This window comes from Anopheles merus, chromosome 3R (assembly GCF_017562075.2).
Source record: "Anopheles merus strain MAF chromosome 3R, AmerM5.1, whole genome shotgun sequence".
Lineage (NCBI taxonomy): Eukaryota > Metazoa > Arthropoda > Insecta > Diptera > Culicidae > Anopheles > Anopheles merus.
The window spans coordinates 23,757,903-23,770,447 of NC_054084.1; positions in this window are offsets into that span (position 1 = coordinate 23,757,903).

Here is a 12,545-nt window from a genome sequence, read left to right on the forward strand (position 1 = left end):
GAAAACGGAACGCTTGACTTGCAACATGAGAAGCACCGTACGGCTGAATGTCGATCGATCGAAACATATGTTAGGAAAAGTTACCCATTCCAACACGGGGGGTTCTCCCATTGCTGCCTTTGTAGTAGTGCTCCCAGCACAAACTGCCAGCACAACGGGGGCTACTGGGGGCTACACCTTTTGCAACACCTGCGAAAAAATGTGTTCCGAGCCCGGGTTCGAGGCCCGGAGGCTATGGCTAGTGCCGTGGCATGCATGTGTTGGGTCGAACAAGGGAGGGGGGGGGGGTTCCCTTGCAAGCTTTTCCGTAGCCGTAGGTGATTTGTGGTCACGTCGACCTGGTCCTCATCGAACAGCGGCCGTGGCGAGCCACATTTCTTGAAGGGAGCGTTGAGGTGCAATTTCGTTCCGTGCCATTGTTGATGATCGACCGTCCCGCTGGGGACCGGTGCCGAGCGGAGGGACAGTTTACGAGTGTGACAGGTGTTTGCTGTTTCAGCGATTGAGGAGTAGATTCGTTTGATTTGTGGTTCGAATCACATTTGTGCTTGCATTTGCAGATACCCCCTTTTACCCGGGGGTTTTTAGGTTCATTGCTGAAAAGGGGTTGAGAATGATAATAAATGGATATCGGTTGGAAGTTATATTCACGGGGCTGGATGTTAACCCTATACTGTTCGAGATAGAAGCGGTTTAAAAGTGCTCAATTATTAAAAAAAAGCATGTTTAACCGCCTGTACAAATTCAACCGAAGCAAACAATAGGGTGAAATATCACGAAAATGCATTAGCAAACTGATACGATACACATACAGCGATTTCACGTGGTTTCTTTTCCAACAGCAGCTACCGCACTTCGAACTCATAGATAACGCTTATTTGCCTATCGGCTGATACCTCGTGATCGAGCGAAAGCCACGCGGACCCTATTTGTGTGAAGAGGGCTAATCTGGTGGATGTGGTGCAAAAATAGAACCCAATTATCCACACCGCAGGTGGAGATTGTGATACATCGAGCCTGGGCAACCAAGCCAACAATCATCCATATACAGGTTTGCTGCAGCCATTTGTGCCGAGTTTTCACCCCCCCTTGTATTTGTACTATCAGACAACCCCGTTCAAACCTCGCCGGTCCTCACCGGCGAACGGCACATTTAAGTCACTTTCGATGTGCGCTAGCAATGAAAAATGTCAAAACTGCCGCAGATTTATCTTCGAAGCGCAGCGAGCGCCCGGCGGACATGAGCAATAGCCCGCGGCTATCGAGCGCAAGCGTAATCATGGGCAGGTTTTGGATAGTGACTGACCGCGCGTGTGGAGGCGAAGCAGTGGTAGTAGTAGTAGTGAACAGGTTTAAAATGGGAGCAGTCAATAAAAGGGAGTTCTTATGTGTGATTTTTACCCCCGTCCTACTCCTCCATCTTTACCGAACAGTGTCAGCTAGCCGACGAGTGAGCTTAAGTCGTGCAATGGGCTTGAACACTGGAGCCCATGAGCGCGGCGATGTGCAGCATGACGATCGGCTGGCAACATGGCCGCGTGCAGTGGGACTGGTAATTGATAGCCGGAAAGGTTGAAACCGCGGGCGGACGTGTCAGTTTGCAAGCGACTTCGTCGAAGTCTCTTTAAATGTCGTCGTCGGCAGCACCGGATAAGAGTGCTTGACGGCTGATCGGACACGATCAATTTGATCGAACCGCTCGGCGCACTCGGCTCGCAGACGCCCGGAGGTCGATGCGCAACCGACACTCGTCGATAGTGTCCGTCCGTGTTGAAATGCAATTTAAGATGCGACGAAGCGATCCGGTTTTGCGCTTCTCCGCTTTTGCGCACAGCGATGAGGAATGCGAATAAATTATTGTTTTGCTGCTGATGATAAATTTTCCGGCTCACGATCGCTCGCCCATCGAACCCATTAGCCTTCGTCCGCGTTTGTTTTCTGTTACGGTGGCAGAACAACGCGGTGTATGCGGTCGCCAAATATCGCCCAATATCTGAAGCGCTCGATCTGCAGTCGCGCAAATAATGGTATGCAATCGGTTCAGGCCTCGTTCGGTGATCGATTTCGGTGTGGTGAAATGAGTTAATTTAACCCGGTCGCTGTACCAGCCCGAGACAGACAGACAGACAAGGAGATCGGTGGTGGTGATGGTGATGGTGCAAAGTTGACCACTGTCAGGCTGAATATTCATTTGAGCGAAACGTGGGGATTGATTAACACCCCAACAAGTGGGCTGCACAAACGAGAAACGACACACTCAGCTCCACGACTGTTTTTTTTTTTTTGGGACTTATCAGATGTGGTTTTTCGAAATGTTGCTGCCACCGGTGTTTCGGTCCGGACGTTTCCTGGGTGGATGTTGTTATTTCGCTTGATTCGCTTGAGTCGATGCTTGTTTCGTTTTATTGACAGGCGAGGTTGAAAAATAAATCTTTGAAACGACAACTGGTTCTTGGGTGAATGGTTTGATTTTGTAAAGGCTTTATGCATCGCATTAGGCATTGTGGTGAAGTCCAACAAATATAATGTTTGAATTTCTATGTATATATTTATTTGAATTAAATTTTATTATGGCATGAATTATGGGATTATGGTATTATGTCCAAATTCATTAGAAATTTCATTAGACCCAGGTCAGGATGGTGGACAGACAGAAGGATCAGACAGGACATGATGTCCTTTGTAATGCAATCCACATGACGCCATTTTTGATTTACAGTCGTTATCGCTAAATTTTGATTCTAACTCACCTAAATTTTCATGTAACGTTTGCATACATTTTCGATATTTCATAATGTTATCTTAACCCGCACTAACGAAGCAATGCAATATTTTCAATAAAAGCATTCCATGAGTCATGAAACAAAATTTGAGCCCTCCAGTCAGTCGAACTCAAACCGTCAAAGCCAAAAAAGTAAAGCAACTTCATTAAGAAGCGTGTCGTAAAAGCCTGTTCCGGCATCTACAGCATCTTGGTACAGTTAGACAACAATCAGAGCATCGAAAGAATGCCCGGTTTCAAATGGCCGACGACCCAAAGCGACTTTAGGTTCCAAAGGAAGCTGAAAATGATTTCCGAGATGATTTCCGAAAATGATTTCGGACACGTGGCTACATGCCTGACTCTCTGATATCTTGCTATGTGTAATCAGTAAGTCACTGAAAGCCAAGCCCACCTAATGGTACTGGTAGATCTTGACCGACTGCGATTGTTGTGCCAAAGAAGAATAAGAAGAAGAATATGATGGAAAAGCTCTACTCCAACAATTTTGTCTCGAAAACTGAGGAGAAATTGAAAAAAATCTAGGTAGGTTCTAAAAACATGCCTGCAAGCATGTCTTCGTCCGTCATGGCGAAAATTCCGGGTAATTAACGAAAGGTAGCTCGCAAGGTCGTAGATTTATTTTTGAAAACTTAAATAATTACCTTTCAAATGATATATCTATATATATGTAACATATATAAAAGGATATATACAGGGTTTTACAAGTCAGAATCGAATATCAGCAAAACAATTTCAGAAGCTCAAGATGCAGTTTAGCTGTCAAAAGTTGTTGTTTCACCGTACCGATGCTATCTTTCACAAGCGCAATTTGATTTTTAAATCGCTCAAGTTTATTTTTTAGAGGCTTTTCGCATCGTTTTGCAAATTCAAACACGCATTTTGAGAATATATGATTGAGATGCATTATACTGTTATTACACTGTTATGCGTTTAAGCATTATATTTATGAAATATTACGTATTTATGGTAAAAATGGCGATTTTCTGTGCAAAAGGCTACATAAACATTGTACATGTTTACATACGCTAGTGCTCGTAGCTTTTTGCACAGAAAAACTCATTTTTTACAATAAATACGTAATGTTTCAAAATAGTTTTACTTTTTGTCAATCAAAGTTATGCCATAGTATCAGAAATTCATTTCAAAGGAAATTACGGTACGAGCGTTGATAAAAGATAATCATTAAGAACAAGAAAAACATGATGTAAGGATAAGCTATTTAGAATGATAAGGGTTAAAAGGGCATTTAGGAACCATTATGTGATTTAAATATGTTCAAAATATTGAGTAATCTTTGTTTAGATGTCAGAGCGCACAAAAATCATTGGAATATCCCCGGAAATAATTGCTTCCTTCCTTTTTAACATTTGAATAGAAATATCTATCATACAGTGATAAGCCGGTCTCATGGTACAGTCGTCAACTCGTACGACTTAACAACATGCCCGTCATGGGTTCAAGCCCCAAATAGACCGTGCCGCCATACGTAGGACTGACTATCCTGCTATGGGGGGAAATCAATAAGTCACTGAAAGCCAACCCCAAAAGTGTGTTGGCAGGCCTTGACCGGCATCGGTTGTTGAGCCAAAGAAGAAGAAGAAGATCATACAGTGATAATTGTGTAAAAAGAAATAATCAATCCTTTATCAAAGCGTTGAATGTATGTACGCAATAAACTAATAAAAAAATATTGCGTATTTATTGTACTGCTCCGTGTCCATGAGTACAATGGCATGCACACGGATCTGTTCGGTGCGCAAAGGATGGAGAGGATCTGATTAAATCGCTCCTTTGTCAACGTCACCACCGATGGATTCCATTTTCTCGCACCCTACTCGTTTCCTCCCCTGCTAGAATCATGGCAGATCGCTGAGACTTATGCTTGATAAATTGCTGTTACATTACATACCCCCAACCAACCACTACGCACTGCATCATTTGCAGTCGAACGCGATTTAAGACGCGAAGCCTTAACCCGCGCAAAGGCTGTACGAGTTCAACGGCACCGCGGGCCGAGTGACGTATCTGCACGCAACGCGATTGCGTCGTTCGCGGTTTCGCGGCAACCTTACATGGCGATATCACACGCACAAAGTTCATCATCGCTTCGTTTCCGCAATTAGACGCTGGCAGAGCGTTTCTCGATCGACTGTCGAACCTGAACCGCGGCTCTCGCACGAAAGTAACACAGCGCTTGACAGTGCAGCGCAAATACATGGGGGCGCGGTGGCTTAAAACGGGAACGTTTTTTTTCTCGCTCCACGTGAACGATACTCCTGTACGAATGGGTGTTGCCGATAAAACATTAAAAACACAGCGAGCAAAAGCGGCAAAAAACCCAAATACGGGGTTTCTTTGGGCCGATGAGGAATGAGTCTAAAATGTAATCAATTCCTCTCCGACCAATCAACCACTTTTTTTTATTCTACAGTGGTCACCCTCCCATCCTGCTCGTGCATTTGAAATATGTCAGATCCTTGATTGTAGCTCCTTTGTGTTGCACGCTGTACAGCCATCGTGGCTGTGTAGCGGTGTGAGTCTGTGCGTCTGGCGGGATGGATGTCTGGGCAGATAATTTAAGCGAAGCGCAAAGCAAATGGCGAACACTCGATTCCTCTGCCCATAATAGGTAATTAATCAAACCCCAAACCCGGACGACGGGCAGAGAGGCAAACGGAATACAGAGGAGGGTCGAACAGTCGAACAGCAATGGATGATAAATAATTGCCGGTTTTTTTTTTGTTTGTTCGTTGCTTTCGCTCTGCCGTACCACGCTGTTCGATGCGTAAAAGCGCGAGAATATACGATTGGCGGTGCAAAACAAAATGATGCAATGATTTGAATTTGGCGAGGGAGGGTGGTTTTGCACAAGAAAAGCAAAGAGTATTGCCAACTGAGCTGTACTTCTCGAAGAGAACGGCACACAACAATGTGAGTAATAGAAACAGTTTTAAATAATAAAAAATAATTGAATCCTAATTCTAGCACCGAAAAATAAAACGTAATATTATCGGTCTATTAGCACAAGAGTTGCCAGCTTGCCATGAGTCACTCGTCGTTGTGGCAGTTTGTCGAGCCATAAAAAACAATTGAATCAACCCCATTGCATGGCGCACAGTACGCCGCTGACGTTGATAAATTGACATTGAGGAACGAGCCGTATGTAAAGCATAAAAATTGATTGCTTTCCTTAGCGTGGCCCAATCAGAAGAGAAGATTCCCTAATGTTTCTCTTCGTTTTCTACCGTTTTATCTTTCTCTCTCTCTCTCTCTTCCTTGCTGGTCGCTTTCATCAACTGTTCCGATGGGTCAATTCGATGCCTTCTGCTTGATTTGTATATAATGTGCCTGCCCGCTTTCTGCTGGCTGGTTGAACTGGGGTTGAAAGGATGAGCAACGAGCGAGTGGACGGGTGCGGCAAGAGAAAAAACCAACCCCGTGTACTCACTCAACTGCTAGACCCATCTTTCATCGAGCATGGTTTGACGTTGCGAACGACTCCCGTCCCCGCTAGACCAAGACCAACGGCAAATGGCAATGGAAACGCCGGGGCTGGACAAAGCCCGGTTATCCCTTTCCCCGTTTAGCGGCAGCACAATCATCCACCGTGTCCACGGGTGCGAGCGAAAGAACGCATTTGGCCAGGGAAACAGTCTCCTAATACGACGAATCCGGTGTACCGCCTGAACCGGTCCACGAGCAGAAACGACGACGACGCTGCGCAGAGAGGCGCACCCCGAACAAACTCTATTTGTAATGAGAGATGACAATGATTGATTACCAGCGGCGTTCAGCTTCGGTTTGATTATTCACTCCCTGCTTTCTCGGGGTTTTGTGGCAGTGTTTGTGTGTGTGTGTGCTGGGCCCGAGCTTTGCTGGTGTTTGTAAATGGTTCTTGTGCCAGTCGACTGGGCGTAATTGTGCGATGTTTCTGGGCAGGCAGGGCGGTGGTAGGGATGGTTTGGTCGGCCATCGTGATGTGACCATCAGCAGCGCCATTATCGATGGCTGAGCAGTAGTAGCGGGCGAAGACGCTTGTGATGGCTTTCAGGAATGATACTTTCGGTGAGCTAGCGCTTATCCTTTTGGAGGGGGGCGGATTTTTGTTACGGGTGCCATTGCTTGAACAAAGGAAAAGTAATTTACCATTGAATTGAGAATGTTTCAAGTATTTAAAACAATTTTGCATTAACTTTGATGTGGAATGATGGAGCAGTTAATTGAAAAAGCGTTCTTTCCCCCCACAACGCGACTTTCGCATTTTTAAATTAAAATCATTTTTTACAATCCATTGCACGCTTCACGGTAGCATGGAATGTGGGCCCGTCAATTAAGCATGTTTATCGTGAAACATCATGCATAAATCCCCTTTGAACCATCCAGGCTGCTGCTTGCAACTGATCGATCAAATCACGATCTCGGCTGACGCTCAAACGGATAGCGATTAATAAGCTCGCTGTAGAATGTTTGCCCCTTTCACCTTGAAATGCTTCAAAACCAGCCAATTTTTTGTTTGTTGTTGCTTGTTTTGTTGAGCTAAAATATAGTCGATTTAACACGCCGCGGATAGAAGGGGGAACGTACACGCACACGTGCCTCAGCCCCACGTGGTTTGGTGCGTGGAAAAAGATCAAAGAAGTCATCATGATGCACCGAAATTTCGTCGTTCACTGTATGCGGGGGGGGGGGGGGGGGGTTCGAGCGAGCAACTGTGCGGGGGAGGGCTGTTTTTCATTCAATTATCTTTATTTCAATAATTATAACATTAATCAACTATTGATGCGTGAAAATGAATTGAAATTCTACAGTAATTTTAACTCGCCCATCCGCCGTCGTCGCCGACGATGGTGAGGCCGCGCTGCTCTCGGTGCAAATTACTCACCTTTTTGGGTGGGTAGTTTTCCGCGAGAAGGTTCGCGATTTTCCGCTTCCGAACTGAAATGAAAGCAACGGTGGACCAGCGAGGAGTACGCTGGTTCGGTGCTTTTGTGTATTAAACTGTCCGTATTAATATATTCCTTTATGTATGGCGGTTTTTGTTTTCGGATGATATTGAGCAGTTTGAAAGCAGTGCATTCATCTCGTTTACCGGAATGGACGAAAAAATAATTATGTTTTTGAAAATTAAACTTCTACTTGAGCAATCACGGGTTTGAAAGGTTAAATTAATAAATGTAAGTTACTTTAAATTTACTTCATACTCATTTTCAAAGGATTTATTCCATCTTTCTATGATAGTAGACTGTTTTCTAACTATTTTGTAAGGATATTTGGTTTGAAAACTGTCAATAAATCATTGGACAGGTTAAATATGTGTTCAGCAAAACCTTGTGCTGTATTAAAAATCTGAGAAAAAAAACACTAAAAAATGTAACAAAATAAAATACTATGAAGCTTACTTTAAAACAACACTTAAACACTGCTCGAACCAACCATAAGTTGTGTTAAAGCAGAAAAAATCAATCCCTGCGTTGCTCCCCTAACACTCCCCCCAAACAAGGCAAGGCCGCATAAAATATTCACCAACCAGTAGCTTACCAATTTTCTGCCTCAGTTCATATGGCAGCCTACTGCTGCGGGAAAAGGGAGCCTGGTTTTTTGGGAGGTTGGTTACTCAGTAAAACACCCGCTGACGCAGCGCTGGGCAAGAGTGGCAAAAGAGTAGCTTAAATAATTAATATAAAAAACTGGCAAAAAATGGTACCAAAAAAACAAAAAAAAAAAAACCTTCGAATTGTTGCACATTTTGAGCTACTGAATTTGAAAGTGTTGCTGGTATTGTTGTTGCTCCATTTTCTCTTGCGCTCCCTTGTGTGTGCACACACCGCCGCCCTCGTGTCGGCAATGATTTCCTCAATTAGCAAACGGAGTAGGCTGGCTCGGGGTGCCCGCGTGGCTTTGCGCGACGAGGCAAACGCGCAAAACAAGCAAAGCAAGGAGCAGGTACGCAACAAAAGCAAGGGAAGGAACTGTACCGTGGCGCTGGTGGTTAAAATTGACTATCAGAGAAGCAGCATAGTTTACACTCACGCAGAAAGTGGGAAGGCCAAAAAAAAACCAACCCACCTCCTCCCGCCATCCTGCCCTGCATTGTTGTGGTTGGTTTTGTTTTATTGTATTGAGCTCTATTCTTTTTTTTTCGTTATTTTGGTTCACGGTGCCCGTTTCCCGTTTTTTACTTCCATCAGCAACAGTGTGGCGCTAGTTTTCGCGACTCAAGTGTTTGTCAGCGTATGTGTGTGTGTGTCTCTGTATGTGGGACAGATTGATATCGTTTAGGGTGTTGTGTGTGTGTGTGTGTGTGTGTGTGTGGTTGTGGGCGATGCGCCGGGTGTATCTCGTGTATGTGTTATATTAAATTGAAATCGGCAATTTGACAAAATCGTTTCATGCTGCCGTTGCTGCTTGCAGCAAAAGGGGCCTTTTTTGTCGTTCAGCAAAGCTTCCGCTTTGTGCTCTATGCTTCCCATTTATCTAGCAAAGGTTGCACTCATTTTTGTTTTGCGTTTTTTTGTTTGTTTGTTTGTTTGGTGTTGTTCCTGTTTGAAGCGAAAGTGCGAACCACTTCCGAGGGTTGACAGCAAATAACAAAATCAAAAAAGGGCTCTCTCACACGTACAGATTGTGTTGCCAACCCCTATAAGTGCGGGGGGAGGGAAGTATGAAGGCGTGAGAGTGTGTGTATGTGTGTGGTTAGCAGCGGTTAAAACGGAAGCCTCTTCAAATCCTTTTTTATCCATTCATCGAAAAGCGGCCGGCATAAAGCACAACAGCACTAAACGTTTGCCATCCTCATGGGAGGCTCGGCGGCCGTGCCTGGCCCTCCCCTTCCGTGATGTGCCGCATGGACTGCAGCGTATGTTGTTTTTTCTTCCAGCCCGCAAAACGTTAACGGCAACGTGTGAACGGGAATTGTGTATTTTTTTCTGGGTGGGTGTGCACACTGCTTTTTTGGTACAGCCGAAGCGTTTTTGGAGTTTTTTGTGTGCGTTGAGCCGGCATCCATCAGCTGACACCTGTTGTGTTGTGAGATAGGATAAATGAATGTATTCTAACATCTACATCGATCAACTGTAGCGCTCCAGCGGTGGTTGGAGCATGTGCTTATTAAAGTAATACTTTTTTGAGAGAAAAAATGACGATTAAATTATTTAATTAATTATTTTAAAGAGTAATTAAAGAAAAAAACCCTAATGACCTGCAATCTAGCAATACCAATAAGCTACGCGTCTAATATCAACATAAATCTTCTTCGGTGTGCCAATTTCGATGCCAATCCTCTCCGGAAAGCTAAAAGAATCCTATTTGCTTCCCGTTTGGACAGGTCGGGTGGATGTCGTTAATTTAAAACTGGTAGCCTGTTAATTTATGCTTCGGCTTTGCCATTTTCTGCATCCGCCCCCCGGGGGATGCCTTGCCCGCACGAACGAAGGGATCATGCGACGAGTGTTCCTGCGGGACAGCGGGAAACAGGTTCCCTCTCCCTTTCCCCACTTGGAGGAGGGCTGCGTGGCTGCGTGGCTGGGTCCGGTTTCCGTGCCGGGATGGAAGTGACGAGATTTCCTAACGCCCCGCAAAGCGTGCACCAGCGACTACAATACGGTGGGGTAGAGATGCAGCTGATGATGTCCGTTGATTGGTGGCGCGCGGGCGCTCACTGTTTACTCGCCGTGTGTGCGCGCTAGATCCACGCCATGCACGCCCAAAGTACAGCTGCCCGATGTGAGGCGTCGCAGTGCAGTGCCGCCGAGATGATGATGGTGGCAGCTGCTTGATTGTTATTAATTGTTTTGCAAGGATGCATCTCTCTCGCCCGAATGCGCGCCGAATGCCTTGTGCCTTTTGACACACGGAGCGTTTTCGAGCGCGCTGAGAAAATGTTTGTGCCCGGATTTGCTCGTCACCTCGCGGGGCGGGTGCATTCCATCGTGGCGTTCCCTTTCGCGGGGACAGTGTGCAGATGGATGTGGCGTTCGTGCATCGCGTGCTGTGGCGAGCGGGCAGCGCTGACGATTGGCCGAGATTAAAACAGGATTTTGGCGAACCACGGGGAGTGTTGGGCGAGTGCGCGCGTGTGTGTGTGTGAAGCGACTGCTTCGGACTGCTGCCGGCTACCGGTCCGGTGATGGGGTGCCGTTTGGGAGAGCGGCGCACTTCATCACGCAAAGGGCAAAACCCAAAAACGGGGGCACGGCGAGACAGGGGTAGTTTCGCGTTTGCTGCAGTGTTGGCAGTGTCTTTTTGCCACCGAACACTAGATGGCGCTGCAAGTATCAATTGAAGAATTTGTTTTCGTTTATTAACGGTTGAAAATTGAATCAGGGACGGATGAATGAAAGGCAAGATGGGAACAAATGTATTTTTTAACGAATAAGTGTTTAATGTCGTAATATCCCTAAAAGAATCTTCATGTTGGGTTGAGAAAAAAAAAAACGCTCAGGAATAAGCAAAAATTCGTCTCGATTGTGAATACAAAAGGAAACGGATACTGTGGCTTCTTGTGTAGAATCAAACCACTCAGTTAATTATGCTGATAACGCAAGTCAATAAAAAGCAACACTTCAGGAAACGTAAAACCCCCCCTGCCCGTTCATATCAATAAATCAATGAACAAAATATCGACGAAATAAAGAATATTTCAACAGGAAAACACATAAAAATGCTCTCCACTCTCTGGACCAGTCCGCTGGACAGACAGGAAAGGGCAAAAAATAATAAAAAACACATAAATCTTTGCTTGCGTAGCTCCCCGCGGCAAAACGCATCCCTCATCCTCCCTCTCTCTCTCTCTCTCTGTCTCTCGGTCGCAAACATCTCGATTGCTTTAAATGGGCCAGTTTCGCGCCGGCCGCTTGTCCATCAGTGAACGATCAGAGGCGCTCAAAAAAGCAGGCCTTCGCTGCGCAGCAACCGGTAACGATCAGCAACCGGTGTCAACGCGTGCGTGTACAGCGATCAAGTTGAATGTGGGAAGGAGGGAATAAACCACCGTCACAGAAAGCGGACGCATACAGCGGACCTGTCGCGATGTTAATCAGCGCTCCATCATACCATGAGCGACACGAGCGGTGACGGTACGGTAGATGGTAGAAGATACATGCATATAATTTAATGTGCGCACATAAAACTCAAAAACAAGACAATAAATCAATAATAAACGCGTTTGACGTGTTAATTTATTTTATTTACATTCCTTCAATCGGTCGGACGAGTCCCGGTGGAACCGGGTGGAAATGAATGTAGTGCTTGCGCTTGGGGTGATCGTACAGTCACTGATTGAGGTTAGCGGAGTGTGGGAAGGATTATGGAAGAGGTTTTTTTTCTTTCCCCCCCTCCAAAAGATTGTTAGCATGCCCGCAAAAGGAACCGAGACAATTAGACGACCTCGCCCTCGCGATAATATACATTTCAAAAGCAGCGCGTTTATTGGTTTTTCGTCTCGAAGACGAAGGTAGTCGATCATCGGACTAAGCGAGTCTCTCCCAATATATGAAATGTTTTCCGTGCATGAAATGACATCATTCAGAGTAGTAAAAACGGAGCAAACCAGCAATCGGCACACCAGTTTCTTCGATCGCGTCAGGTTCACTCTCAAGCGATGCAGTTCCCCCCCCCCCCGACAAGCCGACTTGCTTCGCGCAAGGGACGCAAGGGCGGAAGGGGGGGAGCGGGGACTCATGTTATGATTTTTTCTCTTATTTATTGCCTGCAAGAAAAATTTATGACCGTGCGCTGATGCGACGGCCGCCATACACGCCAT